Source organism: Lutra lutra, chromosome 13 (genome assembly GCF_902655055.1).
Source record: "Lutra lutra chromosome 13, mLutLut1.2, whole genome shotgun sequence".
NCBI classification, from domain to species: Eukaryota; Metazoa; Chordata; class Mammalia; order Carnivora; family Mustelidae; genus Lutra; species Lutra lutra.
Window position 1 is genome coordinate 74173699 of NC_062290.1, and position 20784 is coordinate 74194482.

Consider the following 20784-nt stretch of genomic DNA (forward strand, 5'->3'; position numbering starts at 1 on the left):
ACAGAGATCACAAGTAGAGAGGCAGACAGAGAGAGAGGGGGAAGCAGGCTCCCCGCTGAGCAGAGAGAACCCGATACGGGGCTCGATCCCAGGACCCTGAGACGATGACCTGAGCTGAAGGCAGAGGCTTTAATCCACTGAGCCACCCAGGTGCCCCTGAGTATTTTTTTTTAATGATTTGTAACTACTGGAATTTCTTCCATTTCTTGGTCTTACTTAAGCAAGGGTCTTAATGCTTCCCTATTGAGTATTCGATGTCTTTTAACCCTAATAAACAATCTACATTACCAGACAGAACAGTGCTAAAATCTTTGTATTTAGGATAATGCTTTCCCAAGGCAAGATGGGATGAGTATGGAAATAACTGATCAACGTTTGTGCAACCAAATGGCCCACACCAGTGTCCCCATCAAAAAGATCAGCCTTCCCAAATGTTTCCCTCCCTGTCAGAACAGAACCATTTTCAGCTTTGAAGTAACAGTATTTTCACAGTCTGCATGTGTTCACGTTTCTGACACAAAGCTTACTTGGCCTTTGGTTACTACTGGTTTTTTGTGTTTTTTTTTTTTCTTTTTTTATACATTTCTGAGCTTTATTTGCTAGTATTTAATGAAATATTTTCTAGGCTTTAGAGGGAGGTTATGCTAACCACAAAGTCAGTTGGGTTCCCCCCCCAGCCCCCGTGCTCCAGAAATTATTTAGCCAGGGATGATCTGTTCCTTGAAAGTTTGAAAGGATTTATCCATAAAACTTCATGGGGGGGCACCTGGGTGGCTCAGTGGGTTAAAGCCTCTGCCTTTGGCTGAGGTCATGATCCCAGGGTCTTGGGATCGAGCCCCACGTCGGGCTCTCTGCTCCTCGGGGAGCCTGCTTCCTCCCCTCTATCTCTCTGCCTGCCTCTCTGCCTATTTGTGATTTCTCTCTCTCTGTCAAATAAATAAAATCTTAAAAAAAACAAAACAAAAACCAAAAAAAACAAAACTTCATGGGCTTGGCACTTCAATAACTTTTTCAGTTTATTTCATTGGTACTGATCAGTTCACATTTTCTATGTCTATTATAAAGTTCATTTTAGTCATTTACACAATAGAGCTCCACACAGCATGTTCATAATTTCCTTGAGACTCTTGCTGGCTACAGACGCTGCTGGGCAGGAGGTTTGCAGTCCCTGTGCGGATTGAACTTGGACCTCTCGTCTGAGAGCAGAGTTGCAGGCAAGGCCATCCCTCCTGAGGCTCCCAGTATCCTCTTAATATAAAGAAAACCTGGCCCCATCACTCCTCCTCTTAAAACGCTTGAATCGCTTGATGTTACCTTCAGGATAAAGCTCAAGGTTTAGGCCATTTTAGGGTACATCCTTGCCAACACCTCCCCTCTTGCCCTTTCGCCAAACCTGCTCACGTTAAACTCACTGTAAACTTCCTGCCCTTTCCCTGACGTTTGCTCTTTCCAGCTCTGGGCCTTCGTGCATGTTGCTTCCTCGAACTCCGTTCCTCCAACCTCCACATCGCCCGTGGGACTCTGCTCAGGTGCCAGCTCCTCCGTGACTTATCTGCCCAGGTTATGGACCCTGTGCCTGCCTCCATGGCCTCACCCTGCACTTCTGCCCCAGCACCTAATACTAGTTACTTTAATTGGGCCTATAGTTGTGTTCATCATTAAATTGGAAATACCAAGGGCCGGGAGGGTCGGTAATGTACTTGACCTTGTGTCGCGAGCCTCCTGGCTTAGGACCTGATACAAAGTCCGTTTTCCTGACTGAATGAACAAAGAAAGGTGTGCCTGTGTCACTAATCTCCAGCCTAGAGCTAATCACATAATAGGAATGCAGTCCATGGAGCCAGCCTGCTTGGGTCCACTTCCAGCGTCGCCATTTGCTTCCTGGACACGCTCTCTGTGCCTCAGTGGACACCAGCATGATCGACTTCCGAGGGTCAGCGTGAGAATCAAAAGGAGTACTGCGTTTGAAAAGCCACGTTCTCAGTAAAAGCTTGTGTGCCAATAAGGATCTCAAGTCACTAAGTGAAAACGAAAGCTGAGTTACACAGTCAACAAAGTAGCTCTTCTTCCGCCAAGGGAAAGAACTCTTCACAATCCGATGGAGAGGGTTGCATGATCTTTCGTAGGGCAACTGACCCCTCAGCCCTGGGTGGTTCAGAGTAAATATTCTAGCATTCAAGATGAGAATCAGTCTGATTTATTTAAACTGTTCTAAACAGTGCTATGGTAGCCCATATAATACTATTCCGAATGTCAGAGCCAATGGCCTGAGCTGCAAGGCTTGGCGATAATTGCAAGACCCCACTGCACAGACCTGCATTCTGACCAGAACAGTCCAAAGAATCCAAAGGCTGAGGACGTGGTGTTCACAGCAGAGTGTGGCAACACACCTGTGTGGAATGAGGTGCACCCGTGACATGGGCAACACTCAAGGAACTTTACCTGGCTGCAATGTTTCCAGCTATCAGTCTTTTATTTTATTTTTATTTTTTTAAGGTTTTATTTATTTATTTGATAGAGATCACAAGTAGGCTGAGAGGCAGGCAGAGAGAGGAAGGGAAGCAGGCTCCCCGCTGAGCAGAGAGCCCGATGCAGGGCTCGATCCCAAGACCCGAGACCATGACCTGAGCCTAAGGCAGAGGCTTTAACACTGAGCCACCCAGGCGCCCCCCAGCTATCAGTCTTTTAAAGGGCAATTCTCTGTATACCTCAAAGAGAATTTTCTGGTGCTCTCTGCCTCTGGGCACTGAGAGCAGCGAGCATGGAGGCTGAGGTCTCTAGACCTCATCTGAAGGGGAATTTTCTTCCACATAGCTTTGTGGTTTCCCTGGTTCCCAAGCTAGTACAAGAATTTATTTTTTAAAGATTTTATTTATTTGTCAGAGAGAGAGAGAGAGAGAAAGCACAAGCAGGGGAGCAGCAGGCAGAAGGAGAAGCAGACTCCCTGCTGAGCAGGGAGCCTAACAGGGGGCACAATCCCAGGACCCTTGGATCATGACCTGAGCCAAAGGCAGATGCTTAATGACTGAGCCACTCAGGCGCCCCTTTCGCAATCACTTCTCATCTCAGTCCCTCCCAGCTAGGACCACTCAGCAATAGTATAAAGAGTCCAGACACAGCTAGGACCTCATTGCTTGAAATCTCCGCATGAGGATCCAAATCTGGCTGCTGCCATCCTTGCTGTGATCCTGTCTGAGAGACACTGGTTTGATTCCACTGACAGCAGTGATGCTGGAAAGACTGAGCTTTCTTCCATCAGAGAACAGAGACCCCACCCCCAAAGCCTCAACAGAAATGTCAGGTTCCCTGTCCCTGTTACAGCTGGCCCATATTACAGTGGCAGTCAGCCCACCAGTGCTCCAGGGAGTCCAACAGCTGACTTGCCAAATTATCGGGCAAAAGAAATTGCAAACGAAGAGAACACATCATTTGTAAGAAAGAGACCAAGCTGGCCAGAAGATGTGGATAAGTGGAGGCAGAATTAGTAGGAGAAACAGAGGGGAAGTTCAATTAAAAAACCTAATGAGTGGGAAAACATAATGAGAACTTTCAAGAAGATGGAATTAGAGCATAACAAATGAAATTATGGAACTAAAAGGCAAGATTTCTAAATTTAGAATTTCGACGGAGAAATAGAGTGATTCTGTCTAAAAATTAAATTCGTATTTGGGGGGTGGGAAGGTGTCTCAAAAACCCAGCGCCAAACAAAACAAAACATACTAAATGCAAAAGTGCAAAGGTCCAAGATGTAAAGAACCAGTAGTGGTCTAACAGTAGGAGTCCAGGGAGAAAGGGGAGAGAGAAGAAACCTGAAGACATGATGATTTCTATTTAAAGGGCCCCCATGAGTTTAATGAAAAGACACGCTCACAAGGAAGCATCCTGGTGAAAGTTCTGAGCTTCAAGAATGAATTTCACCCTCATCAGCCAGAAAGAACAAGTTACTGACAAAGGAAAGAAAGTGAGGCCAGCATTGGACTATCAGCAATACCAGAGGCTTTTGGGAGGCACAGGAATGAAATCTACAGCTAGTCGGGCGGGGGCATGGATTATGATCAGAAAGGCTCATGTCCAGTCAAAACATTATTATAGGAGGGCAAAAAAAAAAAAAAAAAAAAAAGGCATTTTTGGACACGGTGGGCCTCAGAAAGTACACCAGCCATGTTCTCTGCCTGAAGAAATTAGTCAAGAAGGTACTCAAGAAAATAACCCCAATCAGAAGTCTCCGCGAGGAAGAATTGAGAGAATTCAAGGAAACTGGTAAATAAGGAACCTTGTATTACTCATGTTCTGAATGGATTGTGCTAGTGTGACGTGGAATAATGAGAAATTTTTGAATCAGATAAGACTTTTTTATAGGCGAAAGTTCAATAGCCTTGGCTAAAATTCTAACTTATCTTTAAGCCTAGGAGCAGGGACCTGAAAGGCGATGGGGAGTAAAAGTGGTTTCAAGCTTTGTTAAGGTTTACCGAGTCTCGAGGAACGGGCTACGGTGCCAAGCCACAGGGGGCAACAAACAACTTCAAATTGCTCCTCAGACATGCAAAGCCCTTTGTCCGTCTTTCCGTTGAGGATTTCCTAAGAGTACCAGTAGTATCTCTTCAATCTCTCTCTCTTTTTCTGCCTGTATGTGTGTGTCTCTCTTTCACCTAGTGGTGTCTTCTCTTTACCTTCTCAGCTCTCATCCTTGTTTTTGCTCCTTGACACATGTCTTACTCTTGACACAGGGCAGATTAGCTACAGATTACAAATTTAGCTCCAGGCCCACCTGCTCAGCTCCAAAACCCATCAAGATGCTCAGTTGGATAAAAGGAACAATGTCTCCCTTAGAAATAAAAAAGGACTAGCAGAAACCTTGTGGTTATGGTCTTTCTTTTGATAGAATGCACCCCATTAGAAGGCTGTGCACTTTCAAAGTACATTTCTTCCCCCTTCATGACAGAGTCCTGGATGAAGTTCAGGGTCACTGGGAAGTGACAGGGTTGGGAATAGGGGTAGGGGTGGAGGTGGGGACCATGAGATGAAGACGGACGGACAGAAAGACAGGGCAGGAGCATGCTAAGCCTTGAAATCCTAGATAAAGAATTTAAGCTTTATCCTGAAGGCAGTAGGGAGCCATTGAATGTTTTGTGTGTTAGAAAGATTTCTCTGATGGCTACATGGAATTAAAAGAGTTTTTAGTGATAATGACCCTGAAGGCAGAGACCAGAAGGAAGGTTTTTGCTCTAATCTAGAGGAATTGTTTATTTATGGAAACCATCCCCACCTTTATGACCACAATGTGGCTAGAAACTTCCTTCTTCCCTTTGTGCAGGTCCCTACAACTTGCTTGCTTTCTACAGTTGGGAATCCTTTTATGTTCCATACCGACCTTAAGTCTGCCTTCATGAGGGTCTGACTTCTCAAAGTCCCAGGACGCTGGACACCTAAGAAAAATCCACGTCAGGATGACAGCCCTCTGCATCTGACTTCCTGCCTTCAGCTGACTTCTCAAGGACACGACTCTCCCATTTGTTCCAGCACTGACTGGCTCTCAGTGCTACTAACCCTAACCCTCGTCCAGTCTCCTACTCACAGCTTGGCTTTCCCTGCTGCTATCTAATATTCAAAATTTGATTCTGATTTCATTAAATTAAAGCCTTAGCTGAATCCATAGCTTCATCAGGTCTGTTGCAAAAGTTACGGCATTGACGAGAAGGAAGTAAATACCGAAGAATTGATTCGGGGGGACTCGTGTGCTTCAGGGTATCCCAAATCCCATGGAGCCTCTCACCAGGAGAGGCAGATTCTCTCCCTCCTCTTCCAGTGGGGATCCCACAATGACCTTCTCTAGGGAGTTACTCTGCAAGGGGAAGCCAGTTTCTTGTGCCCCATCCTTATCATCTCTGATTATCTTCAAACTTACAAATAGAATTATATCCTCCTATGTCCCCAGGGGCCCAGAACCAGGAAGATGGCTAAGATATCAAAGGAACTTTTAAATCTTTGCTAATTTTTATCAGCAAAACCCTGGCGAATGCGTGTGAGATTAAGGGCTTGACCAAAGAGTGAGGGACATGACCAAAGATTAGGCTACATTTTTCGAGATGGTATTTTTGCCAGAGATTCTGGATGAAATACTAGCACCAGCAGCTGGGAGTACATCTGATTGTTTTTCTCAGTTCACTGGCTGGAAACTGCCTCAGAGATGGACCCCACCAAATGAAGCCAAAAAGTCAGAAATTTCTGGGGCAACAGTGAGAAAGAAATAGAGAGATTTAGGAAGACAGGGATTGGGAAATGCATTTATCACTGGTGATTCAGCCCATCTCCCAGTAAAGAGCAAGACTGTACTCATATCGCCAAACCGTTGAGAAACACATTTGTTCAGGGAGAGCAAGGATCTTTCAAATGTATTTGGCCAAAGATGCCGATGGGAGGACTGGCTGTACAAAATATCTTCCTGATTTCAGTAAGGATGGTGGGATCATGGTAGGGCTCTGGAGCAAGGCCCAACATTGTGTTTAACCATCAGAAGCATGGTATCTATGATTAATGTACGTGGCAAAGGTACTATAGTGCTAACCGGCATGGTCTGATTATCAAATTAATAAGTAGAAGATCTGGAAGTGAAACAGATGGGCAGCCTTCTACAAGGTTGTAACTTGGTTTCTGGAACCAAAAAACCCAGTCTGGTGGAAAGAGAGCTTCCTTGAGCCACTACAATAGAAAAGCCCTTGTCCTCCCTCAATTCACAGGCCTGATTTATTTCAGAAACTCTGAGCCCCTTAAATGAAAGGAAGGGTGGGTATCCCTGAAAGAAGCTTCTACGATAACATGTCAGGGTCATACTGTGCCTCTTTCTCCTCATCTTCCCCCAAAAGGACAGCAATGTATCAGCATCAATATATACTGAAGGAAAGAAAATCTCTAAACCTTTAGCTTTGAAATTATGGCAAGCTAGGGTGTCTCTGGGGATTACCAGTGAGGGGCAGCCTTCTCACGATCAGATTATAAATATTTTAATTCTAATCAGCCTCACCTTGGGCCCTGTGGAACCCCACACCTATGTGGTGGCTGAGTGTAGCTGGCACAGATAAATTTAGCAATGAGAATAATTTCCAAGTTTGCTTCCTGGCCTGTCACATGGGCTGCTGTGGTAAGAGAAGCAAATTAAGCCTCCAAGGAGTACTGTTCAACAGAGATAGAATGCGAGCATACATCTGATTTTACATCTTCTAGTGACCATAAGGTAAAAAGAAACAGGTGGGGTCACCTGGGTGGCCCAGTCTGTTAAGTGTCTGCCTTCGGCTCAGGTCATGATCTCAGGGTCCTGGGATCGAGCCCCACGTCAGGGTCTCTGCTTGGTGGGGAGTCTGCTGCTCCCTCTGCCTCTGCCTCCCCCCGCTGTTTTTGCTCTCTTTGTCTCTCTCTCAAATGAATTAAAAAAATCTTGGAAAAAAAACAAAACAAAACAGGTGACATTAATTTTAGTAGTATTTTTTTCTTTAACGTGCTATACCCAAGGTAGTATCATTTCAACATGAAATCAGTACACAATTTATTAATACACTTATTTTTGTTCTAAGCTACACTTAACAGAACATCTGAGGAAAGAAGACCTATAAACACCAACTCTGACTAATTTAATCAACAGTGGGGCAAAAGGCTATGTTATGTACTGGTATTTTTCCTTTCTGTGATGTAACTAATTATTATTGTCGTGGTGCTGGTGGTTATCTTTACAATATAATCCCTAGGTTACAGGATATAAAGTCAGAATTCAGACGAAACTAGAGGAAGAATGTACGTCACCCAGAAATCCGGGACTTGAAGCTGGACAATGTTGGGTTGCCTCTTTTTTGGACAGAGGATAAGTCTGTTTTAATTTGGTGGATAGTTGCATTGTCTCAAGGCAGAAGACTTATCATTGGTAAGCGTAAGTAAGCAAGAAGGGTGTAGGTTCGTGGTGAGTAAACAGAGCCGAATATAGCGTAAATATTTATCCCATTTTCTGGCTACCCAGCAATTTTTGAGCACCCTTGTTATGTTTTGGGAATTTGCCGCCTTATAAATAGCAGCCCACTTCACCCCAAGGTAAAAACCAAAGGAACTCTCCTAGCATTCCTGTCAACTGTACCATAAACATGTACTCCAGACCTCATCGATAAGACTCATTCACAGTGACAGTGATTTTGAAGTAAGCAATATAAGGAAATAGTAATGCATATATATTTATTTTTTCTGTCCATAGGGTAGCAGAACTCTGGCTTCTAGAGCCCTACAGACTGAGTTCTTGCTGAAGAGATGTCACAGATATTGGCAGAAATAGCAGTTGCAATAAAATGGAATTTCCCACCCAGAGATGGCAGCAGGGAAAACCACAGATTTGGTTAGTGCTCAGGGAGACAACCAAGGTGTTCTCCTCATAAAGCCAGTTCTGTGGCTAGGCTGTTTGGGCTCTAGAAATACAGGGTTGTGGCTGACTCTCTGGTCCTGTCGATCAGTCTACAAACTACCCAATCTCCAGAGACTGTTTCTGTCGCTTGGACCTGGTGACTGACTGAGCCATACAGGTGCTAGTTCCACTTGAAAGCGTTGAAATGTACATAAAAAGAAGGAATGGGAGGCAAGTTTAAAAACTGTGATAGTGGAACCAGCGCAGGTCTCTGAGCAGGGAACTGGTCACCAGAGTAGTACGCTGGAAAAAATTCAACCATCAACAGTAGGGAAGCTTTATTGAAGAGGAACTTCAGCCAAGTTCCAATTAAGGCCAAGAATAGGCCCATGAAGGGACCATTGCACTAGTCTAGGTGGCACACCAAGGCTTGGACCAGATGGGGGTCTAGGTCAGGAATACAGAATTGGAGAAGTCTCATTCTGGTTTGACTGTTGGCAAAGAACTCACATAGCTTTCTAATCATGACCTTTAATATATTAAAAGTCACTGCTGGGGCACGTGGGTGGCTCAGTGGGTTAAATATCTGCCTTTGGTTCAGGTCATGATCTCAGGGTCCTGGGAGCTCCCAGCAGGGAGTCGGCTTCTCCCTCCGCTTCTTCCCGACTCATGCTTTCTCTCTCTTGCTCTCTTTCTTTCTCTCTCTCTCAAATAAATAAAATCTTAAAAAAAAAAAGTCACTACTGGTATTTTTTTCTGTTTTTGTTTTGTTTTGTTTTGTTTTAAATTTGACAGACAAAGATCACAAGCAGGCAGAGAGGCAGGCAGAGAGAGAGGAGGAAGAAGGCTCCCTGCCAAGCAGAGAGCCCAATGTGGGGCTCGATCCCAGGACCCTGGAATCATGACCTGAGCCAAAGGCAGAGGCTTAACCCACTGAACCACCCAGGCGCCCCTTTTTTCTGGTTTTTGACTGAAAAAGTTACCAAACTCCAATCTGTCCAGATGTCACATGACAGTTCTCTGTGTGGATTCAAGTTTGAGCTTGACATTCTGTGAGCTTTCTTTGCCCTGTGGTCCTCAAAAATTGCATTTCTGCCAAGCAAGTTACTTCTTTTTTTTTAAGATTTTATTTCTTTATTTGACAGACAGAGATCACAAGCAGGCAGAGAGGCAGGCAGAGAGAGAGGAGGAAGCAGGCTCCCTGCTGAGCAGAGAGCCCGATGCGGGGCTTGATCCCAGGACCCTGAGATCAGGTCCCAGGACCCTGAGATCATGACCTGAGCCGAAGGCAGAGGCTTAACCCACTGAGCCACCCAGGCACCCCCAAGCAAGTTACTTCTATAAGAAATTTTTCTGAGGAGTAGCATCTTATGCAGCATTTAATGGAAAGAAGAGAAGTAACATTTAACTTTCTAATCATGTGCCAGATCTCTGAGCCTATTTACTCCCCCGTAGAACTTCATGAGATTGGAATGATTATATTCATATTATAGATGATAAGAGTAACCAGGGATTCCAACTAGTGAATTCCCCACAGTTTTCAGAATTCCCACCCACCAGGCTGATTTAGCCCCAGTTAGCCTGGCTAAGCCCAACTTCTTCTTTTGCTCCGGATGACGGGGCTCACAGAAAACTTAGCAATGCTATAATCACCAGAAAACTACTTCATCTTTTTCATCTCCAGCTTGGGACCACCAGAACTCAAGAGGAAAAGCAGAGGGAGATGGGTAAGTGAGAAGAGCACAATGCCTCATTCTTGGCAGGGTTGCTGGCGACCACTCCCATCTGCAGAGTTGATCAAAGTGTTCCCACTTCTTTCCTTATTGAATGAGATCTTCACAAGGACTGAGTAGGTATCATGAGGTCCATCTTAAAGATGGAGAAACTGAGACCCAGTAGACTTACATATATGTACAATTATGCAACTAGTAACCAGCAGAGCCAAGGTTTGAATTCAAATCCTCTGACTCTAAACCCAGAATGTTTTCCACTGGACCGAGCCACAGGAGAAAATGAAAGATGGAGTATTTTTCTGGATAGAGTCTGGGGCCTGGGGTTCCCTGGTAGGAGGCCAATACCACTTCTTTCCTCAGGTTGCTTTGGGACCCTTGAAGCAAAGGTATAACACTCTGTGTTATATCAAAGCTGGCGTGGCAGGCTTTTTCAAGCACCCAGGCCCAAGGATGGCCATATACTAGGGAACAAGGTGGTACTCGTTGACCATATTCCTCCCTCCTAAGCCACTTTCCAAAGTGACTGAGACATAATTTTAAGTTTTTACAAAGACAAAAATCAAAATACTAGCTTTATGGCTATAAAAGAGACCATAGCATCACCTCCCCAGACTTCCTACTGAGGGGCAGAATATGTTCTGGTAAGTTCACTGCATGGAGAAGCAGAGAATCTGTGTTTTCAGAGAGTAAGCTGCTCCAAAAGACAATTTTCCAGTTGATCACTCCTCCTCCCTTGGGGAGCACTATGTGGAGAGTCAGGCTGAACATGACTGCCCATGCTCTCTCCATGGCAGCGTCAGGAATGGGGAACAAGCATTCCTTCCTCTCAACACTGTGCTTGTCACATTGCAGCATCTTGAATCTATCAGGGACCATCAACAGATGCAATATGTAATCCATTGTGATGAGGAAAGAAAGACAATGGTCTTTGATGTCTAATCTCAAATGGTAGGTAAATGAGGCAATCATATAAGAAGAAGGACTGGTAACCAGGAAGAGCAGATGTATTATTTGTGGACCAGTATAACCACCAAATTAGATTCTTAGGGCTGTAAAGAACCTTGGAGATCATGTACAACAAATCCCTGCTCACTTGACAGGTTTGTGTGTCAAGGTCATATGGGAATCCGTGGAGTTGGGATATGAGTCAGGTTGTTCTAAAGAAGTCTAATGACCTCAGTCCCATACCCATGACCCTCTTCTGAGGCTTCCTCACGTTTGATCCCATGCTGCCCCTGTTGACTCCTCCAGCATGGCCATCTGATGGAACAGTAGCCAGCCTAGATGCCAGTCTATAAACTGAGCAGAAGGGATTCCAGTGACTAATTGAGCCCACCAGATTCTGTCTTTTGAGGATATTTAAATATGAGACATCGGACACTGAGTAATCGACAGGAAGAGCAAAAGACACAGAGAACATGCAGTTAGAAGACATGAGTTGAAGCTACGAGTAGAGTGTGAGGTCAGGTGGTGTGAAGAGCATTTCATTGGCAGAGATGTGGATGCAGAAGAAAGGATGGAGGAGCTGGGTCCAACTGATGGAGAAGCTCTAGAGTAACAATTAGCTCCTCCTGCTGCTGAAGGAGGGTGGACATCGCCCAGTTGCCAGAACCACGTTGGAACATAGTTATCAAACTGTGTTCTAGGCCCTGGGGAGGTAAGCTCCTGAGCTATTTATAGGTTCACCAGAGACCTGGATATATGGCCAAGATGTCACTCTTTCTTAAAACATGTAGCTTCAGAAACCAACACTCAGGGTAATCTGGATAAACCTTTTTGTTCATTACAACCCAGAGGCTAACACATTGGCTTCTCCAGTGGCAACTGTCCCTGTACAAACCATATCCATTAGTATTAAAAAAATTTTTTTTAAAGATTTTATTTATTTATTTGACAGAGAGAGATCACAAGTAGACAGAGAGGCAGGCAGAGAGAGAGAGGGAAGCAGGCTCCCTGCTGAGCAGAGAGCCCGATGCGGGACTCGATCCCAGGACCCTGGGATCATGACCTGAGCTGAAGGCAGAGGCTTCAACCCACTGAGCCACCCAGGTGCCCCAGTATTAGAATTTTTGATCCAATAATTTTACCCCCCTTGGCAGTAAGACCTCAGGTCTTTTGATCAGTCCAGAATCTCACTTATGATCCTGTCCTCTATTCCAAACAATCACTAATGCACCCTTAGAAACCAACCTAAACAACTCCCTTTTTCTTGGCACACTTGGCAGGGACTCCTTGGGCAGCAGTTGCCTCCATATCTAGTGTCCCTCCTGAGGTCCAAGAATGGCGTCAGGATGATTAAGTGCCCAGGGCATGACTAACCTATTTGCAGACGTGGAGCAGCTGGGTGGAATGTATGCGCTGGGTGGAGGGAGGCAAGTCAAGTGGGGAGAGAAGAGGAATGCACCTGATAGCTAGGAACTGTCATCTCTAGCTTTGCTGGCTGTGCCCCCAACCTAATACTGCTGGACTTCTTCACCCTCTTCACCGTATTTTTTCTCGGTACCCCTCTTCTCTCCTCACCACCCCCACTCTCCCCAGCCTCTCTATAGGACCCTGGGGGGATATAAGTAAACAACAAATCTTCTTCAGAATCCAGATCTCCTTCTGCCGGAGTTTCCACTGATAAAAGCATGAATTTTTCACAGTTGAATGCAAACTTTATTTTATTTCCTCATCTATAAAATTGGCAGAGTTTATAAGCCCATTTTATTCACAAGGGTACAGGACAAGAAGCACTCTTTCTCATACGTTGTTGGTGGAGGTATAAATTGGCACAATTTTTAGCATGAAAACTACAGATCACATGCCTTTTGACCTAATAGTTCTAAGGAGTTTATCCTAAAGATATACACATAGCAAACTTTATTTTCATTCTCTTTCTTTCAGGAGGTATCCATTAAGGATGGCTCCAATGAGGAAGAAGCAATATTTGGAAGTCTGTGCAGCCCATGATATGGGGGAAGCAGTGTCGTAGCCAACAGTCTGTCTGGATTAAGAATGGACAGAAGTAGAGGGCATCTCCCTCCATCAAGCTTTCCTCGATTTTTCCCATAAACGACACAGATAGCACTTTGCTGTATCTCTTAGAGCTTGCACCAGAAGAACTCAAACTATTGCCCAACTATTCTGACTTTCTGATGAATGAAAGAGTGCAAGAGGACTGTAACCACATAATAGGGGATACTGGGCAAAAAGTGACAGTACAATTGCATAGAAAATGCCAGAATGTTGTGTAAATGAGGAGGTCATTTTCAGTTCTGACCTCAAGGAGGAAGGGACTCCTCTGGCCAGAGAGCCTTTTAAAACCCTTTTTTTGCCACCACAATTTATAATGAATACAGTCAGTAGAAAAGAGGATCCCAGCAGAATGTACACTCAGAGTCCTTGGGTAAGAGATTCAGAGCACCAGCCTCACTCAGCTATTCCCAGACTCAGCATCCAAACATTGTACCCTCAAGTGTGTGCAAGAAAATGACATGTAGCAGTTGGATCCTCCAGAAAGAGGCAGACCTTGGGGTACCTGGGTGGATCCATGGGTTGAGTGTCTGACTTTTGGTTTTGGCTCATGCCATGATCTCAGGGTTGTGAGATCAAGCTCCAGACTCAGGCTCTAGACTCCAGAGCCACATCAGGCTCCAGACTCAGCACCAGAGTCTGCTTGAGATTCTCTCCCCCTCCCTCTGCCCTTTCTCCTGCTCAGGTGCACATGTGCTCTCTCTCTTTCTCTCTTAAATAAATAAACAAAATCAAAAGAAAGAAAGAAAGAGAGAGAGAGAGAGAAAGGCAGAAAGAGAGAGAGAGGGAGGGAGGAAGGAAGGAGGAAGGAAGGAAGAAAGGGAGAGAGAAAGAGGCAGGCTTCCCAGTGCAGGGCATACTGTATGCGATGGGGATATATGGGCTGCCTACAGAGAATTAGACCCCCTCTGCCCCCTCTGCTTTAGGGTCATTGCCAGAATCATCTAAAGAGGAGACAGAGCTGGGCTTCAGAACTCACCATGGGCGAGTGTGTACCAGAGCCTTGCCTCAATCATTCTCAACGTTTCACTTGGCCATTTCCATAAAATTCTGAGCATGGTGAATTCCAATGCAATATTATAGTCCTCTAGAAAAATAAAAGATATGTACCACCTCTCCTATCATTCTTGCCACATATTACAACAGTTCTTCATTTGAGGAGGCATGATCATTGGATGAAAAGATCATTTCACTTGTTATTTGATGTAGAATGAGCCTTCCTGTGCTTTGTTTCCTTATCTGCAATATTAACTTTGATGATTCTGAGGTAAGTTCTCTGACATGGAAAGAATGGGGGAGGAAGGGAGAGAGTTGAACAGAATAATGGTGGGGCCTAGAGTTTCTGGATGGCAGGGAGATACTTCAGACAGAAAAATGGCAAGGTCCCAAATAAGTTGTGTCCCAACTATGATGTTGGCTGTGTTGTGAGGATAGGTGTTTGCCCTCTGATAATGAGTAGACTTTAATCCTAGGCATGAGTACAAGTCGTGTCAACAGGGGTGGTTCCAGAGAAATCCACAGTAATTGCCCAAGACACAACATGAGCCCACAACCAAATTCTCACACTGAAAAATGACTGGCAAGTAGGAATGTCAGTCTTGATGCAGCTCATTAAGTAACTGATTGTTCCAAGTCAACAAACATCTTCTAATGCTTCAAAGGCTAGCCAGGCAAGCTATACCAGCAATGGAGAGGTGTGGCTCTGGCATGTGGTGACACATGGTGAACACCCAAGCTCCGCAGTGCTGATTAGTTGTGTAATGGGCGGATGAGTCAAAGATCATGCTTCCTAGTTTGTTGGCTACGTGGTAGCTCCCAGGAACTAGCTCCAGACTTCGGTGGCTCCATGCAAGCCATCCTGGGACTGGTGATGAGCCCACAGAGTCATCATCAAGACTCAAATTTCAGTGTCTTCAGCACTGAAGCAAAATACTCCTGACTCACATCCTTGAATCCATGAGGGAGCTTTTGGCCAGAGATTGTGTTTCTGTGAGCTTCTTCATTTTCATCAAGGCCTTGTGAATTTATGCTGACCATGCAAGAGACGGAGCGAAGTAAGAGTCTGGTCCAGCAGAGTCCACTCTTGCAAGATATGAAATCTTACTGACAAGACACAACCCCACTGGCCAGTCAATAGCACCCACAGTTGTGGTTCCATGTTTCCTCCAGTGAGCTTCCTCTCACAAGTTCCCTGACTGTCATATTGCTATCAACCCGGATCACCCTGCTTCCCAGTAGCCACAGAGTGGGCGGAATGGTGAGCTTTCATTCCAGTCCTCAGGGCTCCAGGAAGAATCCAGGAGTCATATACTCCCAGGGATAATCCCTGGCTAAGACACTTAATAATTAGATGACTATGATCAAATAATCTGAATCTCAATTTCTTCATCTGTATATTAAAAATAATAACATCCATTTTGTTGGGTGGTTATGAAGATTAAATTAAATCAGGTATATAAAGTACTTAACACAATGCCTTGCACAAGTAAAAGCTCCATAAATGGTAGCTTTCTTATTTATTTATTTATTTATTTATTTATTTATTTATTTATATTTTATGATTTTTAAAAAAGATTTTATTTGAGAGAGAGAGAGAGAGAGAGAATTGACAGAATGAGTAAGAGGAGGAACAGAGGGGAAAAGCAGACTCCTTACAGAGCAGGGAGCCCAGTGTGGGGCTCAATCCCACATGACCTTTGCTGAAGGTAGACACTTAACCTACAGAGCCACCCAAGTGCCCCAGGTACCCTTATTTTTAAGATTTTATTTATTTGTTTGCAAGAGAGACAGAGAGCACCAACAACAGGGGGACACAAAGAGAGGGAGAAGGAGACTCCCCACTGAGCAAGAAGCCTGCCGTGGGGCTTGATTCCCAGGAACCTGGGATCATGACCCAAGCCAAAGGCAGATGCTTAACTGACTGAGCCACCCAGCTGCCCCAATTTTTATTTTTTAAACAATTTTATTCATTCATTCATTCATTTATTTTAGAGAGCAAGCACAGGAGCAGGAGGGACAGAGGGAGAGGCAGAGAATACCAAGCAGACTCTGAGCTCACTGCAGAGCCCAACACAGTGCTTGGTCTCACAATCCCGAGATCACAACCTAAGTCAGGCACTCAATCCACTGAGCCACCTAGGCTCCATGATAAATGATAATTTTCATCTCTGGGATTAGTGAGTCTCAGAATTGGAAAACATGTGAAAGTCATCCAATAAAACTCTCCTTCTGCTATTCTGTTGACAGAACCCCCTACTGCACATGTGGCCATCCAACCTCTGCTTTGAGTCTTTCTAAGGCAAGAGAAAATACTCTTTAGGAGTTCTGAGGTTCTTGCTGAAATTGAGCTGAAATACAACTCTTGGGGGCTTCTACTCTTTGGAATAGCAAGCCCTTGCCCACATGCAAGAGTAGCACTTCTGGCTGTGTGGACTGCTGTTCACGTAGACTACACTGTAAGGAACTGGGCAGTGTGATGGCCCTGTCCATGTAACAGTCATCCAAATATTTGGTGTCAACCTCATATTCTTTTAAGTCTTTTCTTCTTCAATGAAAACCTCCAAATTCCTTCTGTCCTGTCTCACACGACAAGTTTTGTATTTCCCATCACTCAAGTCATTCTTCTCTCAGTACTCAACTAAGTACTGCCTCGATCTGGGCACAATGCTCTAGTCATCACCTGACCCATTGGGAGAAATGAGATTTCACATTTCACGCTACTAAGCTATGTTCTCCCACTACTCCATCCTAATTTGCATGATGTGTTTTATTATTTTAGTTCTGACTAATCCTTACACTTGCCCTATGAAATTTCATCCTGCTAGGTGCAACTCATCATTCCAGATGATGAAGACATCTTTGTATCATGCAACATACTCATTCTCTCATGTTGTTACAAAGATTGCCCAAGACTCATAGGACAATGGGCAGAGCTCTTTATTCCACTCTTAGAAAATTCCCTCCAATGTGACATATATTCATTCATTCTCTCTCTCTCTCTCTCTCCCCTTCTCTCTTTCTTCCTTCCTTCTCTTTCTTTTTCCCTTTTGATATTTGTTGCACTAGCATCCAGTTAAGGCGTCTCTTTATTGGCCACAGACTTACTATGGGAGACTTTGTTGAGTTTTTTGTCCAAGTTATTTATTCCTTCTGACAACTGTCTTGGCAGTAGTAGACACCTAGAGTCCAGGCAGTATTGTGCTGCAATATGTAACATTTGCTGATTTCCATGACATAAGTTACTTCCCAAATGGCAGATTCCAAATTATTAATGTGATGTCACTGAACATGGAGTTGGGAGGACATGTGTATGATCAGCTCTTATGAGCCAGCATGAGCCAACTCCGGCACACCGCTGATGAGGTACATATGAACGATAGGTGCTTTCTTTTTCTTTTCTTTTTTTTAAGACTTTTTTTATTTTGAGAGAGAGATAGAGCTGTGGGAGGAGCAAAGAGAGAGGGAGAATTCCATGCAGATTCAGTGCCGAGTGAAGAGCTCATTGTGGAGCTCTATCTCATGATGGTGAGATCATGACCTGAGCGGAAATCAGGAGTTAGATGTTTAACTGATCGAGCCACCCAAGTTCCCCAAACCAGACATCTCATTTCTGCTGTAGAAAAGTTCCAAGAAGTTCTTATAGTCTGGTGATGCGCAGTGCCTATCTTCCCTCTAGACCTACTATGGAGAAACCCTATCAGTGGAGAAAATAAGATTTGTCTGATGTGATTTGTTCTCAGTGAACCCATGTCATTTCATAATTGCAACAGGCCCTTTTAAGTGCTTGTGAACCAAAATGTTTCATCCAAAGTTACTTCCAGAAGCAATGTTGAACTCATTCACTTATAGGTTAAGGAATCTATATTATCCCTTTTAAAAATCAGTACATTTCTAATCTTTTAACATGTTCACTATTCTCTGTAAGTCCTTCAAACTCTTCATGAGCAATCTGGACATCTCATTCCTAAATGCTCAGTATCTTGGAGTGAATTCCATTCCAGTCTGAGAGTCCAGAGCACATTCTGCCCCTTCACCCACCCTGAGCTATTTATTCTTCTCTATCGGATCCAAAGAACTTTGTACTTGATAAGAATGATCAAAGGTAAATAAGGATAAGGATCCTTTCTCCATGTTTTCAGGACAGATAACCTTGGCTAACTGATAGGCAGCATAAGCTCCCCCTCCCCAAGACATCCACATCCTAATCCCTGGATTAGGAGGGATATATGTTCTTACATGTAAATATGTTGTAATTTTTGGCAAAGAGGAAGTAAGGTTGGACATGAAATGAGGTTTGCTAAACAGGAGATCTTAAAATGAGAAGATTATTCTAGATTATCCAGATGATCCCAGTGTGATTACAAAGGTTTTTTAAATGTGGAAGAGAGAGCCAGAAAAGATTACTACATTACTACGTTGCAGATGGCTTAGAACTGGAAAAGGAAAGGAAATGGATTCTCCTTACAGCCTCCAGGAGGGAGATGGTTCTGCTTGCTCTTTGATTTTAGCTCCATGAGACCCACTTTGGAATCTGACCTCCAGAACTGTTAGAGAATAACTTGGGGTTTTTAAAACTATTGGCTTTGCAGTAGATTTGCTGCAGCAGCCACAGAAAACTCATACATGAAGAATGCCTGTGTGGCTCAGTCAATGAAGCATCTGAATCTTGATTTCAGCTCAGGTATGATCTCAGTGTTGTGGGATCGAGTCCTGTGTCGGGCTGTGCCCTTAGAGAGGAGTCTTCTTGAGGTTCTCTCTCTCTCCCTCTGTCCCCACCCCCAGCCCTGCTCATGCATGCTCTCTCTCTAAAACAAACAGAGGAGTCCTTAAAAAAAAAAAAAGAAAAGAAAAGAAAGAAAGAAAAAGAAGAAGAAGAAAGAAAGAGAGAGAAAACTCATACATCAACCCATTCTCAGGCCTTCTTCCTTGCATTCTTCCAGTATCAAGGCTGGAGGGTCCAGTACAGACAACCCTCAATTTACAATGTTTTGCCTCACAATCTTTCGAAATTAGGATGGTGTGAAAGCAATACACGTTCAGTAGAAACCATACTTCAAATTTTGAATTTTGATCTTTTTCCAGGCTAGTGATATTAGGATTATCTCTCATGATGCTGGGTAGTGGCAGCCACAGCTCCCTGTCAGCCATGTGATCACAGGAGCAAACAACAGATGCACTTACCACTGTTCTGTATCCACAAAGCCACTCTGCTTCTCTACCCTTGCTTTTTTAACAGATTTGTCCCCCAACCCCCACCCCAACTTCCTCTCCACCATGAAACCATCAGGAAAGCAAAGCAAGAACTTTGCCACATATTTGGTCACTTTTAGGCAGCAGGCTTGAGGAGTAGAAACTTGAGCAAGGCAAGAGGGCCCACAGCGACCACCAGGCTGAATGCAAACAGGATCCTTAAACGACCCACTTCGAAATAGCCACAGACCCTAACTGACCAATTACAACCAAGCACAGTTCCTAAGATCACCAAAAAAGGGAAAATTCCACACCTTCCCATACTCCCTCTCTCCATCCTATAACTGTGGCCCCTCTCACCACCTCACAGCTGTCTCTCCTTTGCTGTCCTGCCCACCTCTCCTTAATAATGTCAATAAACTTCTCTCTCTTTTGTTCTTCCCTGGGTGAATTCCTTCACTGTCTGAACCACTGGGCCCCACTCAATTGGGACACCCCACATTTGGTGCCCCCCATCTGATTGGATACCCCCACATTTGGGTCTTCCATGAGTGAGATTTTCAGGAGAGTGTGGAGAGCTCACTTAATGCTGTTATCTCGCCCTTTATCCCCACTCAGCTGGGTGGGTGGGATGCAGCTCTTTCCCACAACCAAAGTTCTTACATGTTCTCCCTCCTTATCCTTCCTTACCTCTGTGCCCTCCACTGAGTCTCTAGCCTAAGGTAACTGATTCCACACCACCATAAATGTCCCCTCGAGTAACTCCGTTCTCTTTTATCTCTGTGTTCCAGCCTTACACTTCATGCTCCAGAGTCTCTGGAATGGTGTTCAATGAGTTTATTACTCCTGCTCTGTACTCAAGTACCCTGAGTTCCATCAATCATTAATATGTCCTAGGTGCTGTGCAACACAAAAGATGCTCCATGTGACTCGATTTCTGCTTTTTAGTTGGGATATTATCAGATAACTACGCTGAGAGGTAGGGATTGGTATGTGCTTTAAGAAAAGAATTGATGGGGCGCCTGGGTGGCTCAGTGGGTTAAGCCGCTGCCTTCGGCTCAGGTCATGATCCCAGGTCCTGGGTTCGAGCCCCACATCGGGCTTTCTGCTCAGCAGGGAGCCTGCTTCCTCCTCTCTCTCTGCCTGCCTCTCTGCTTACTTGTGATTTCTCTCTGTCAAATAAATAAATAAAAATCTTTAAAAAAAAAAAAAAAGAAAAGAAAAGAATTGATAAGGTCCAATGGGAGCTCTGAAGTGGGCAATAAGTCACTTCCAATCTGAAGACAGGCGTCAAGGAGGAAGGACTTTCCAGCTGCGCCTTGAAGAGTATGAACAATTGAGAGATGTGAAGAAGGGGGCTAGCCTGTGAGCAAAAAGTTCAGAGTTGGGATAAGTCTGGATATATCCAGGGATAAGAATGAAGGTCAGCTTGGACAAGCATAGCTTTGTGGGTGAAGAGTGTGAGATAAG

The 20784-nt window shown here is 44.4% G+C and overlaps 1 long non-coding RNA gene across 1 annotated transcript; it reads left to right on the plus strand.

The window, feature by feature from the left end:
- The first annotated feature begins 10112 nt into the window (after window positions 1–10112).
- LOC125084114 (uncharacterized) lies at window positions 10113–20315 on the plus strand. Its single transcript, XR_007122480.1, has 4 exons — window positions 10113–10226; window positions 12997–13117; window positions 17382–17487; window positions 20106–20315. It is a non-coding gene; the product is annotated as an uncharacterized LOC125084114 (long non-coding RNA).
- The last annotated feature ends 469 nt before the right edge of the window (window positions 20316–20784 follow it).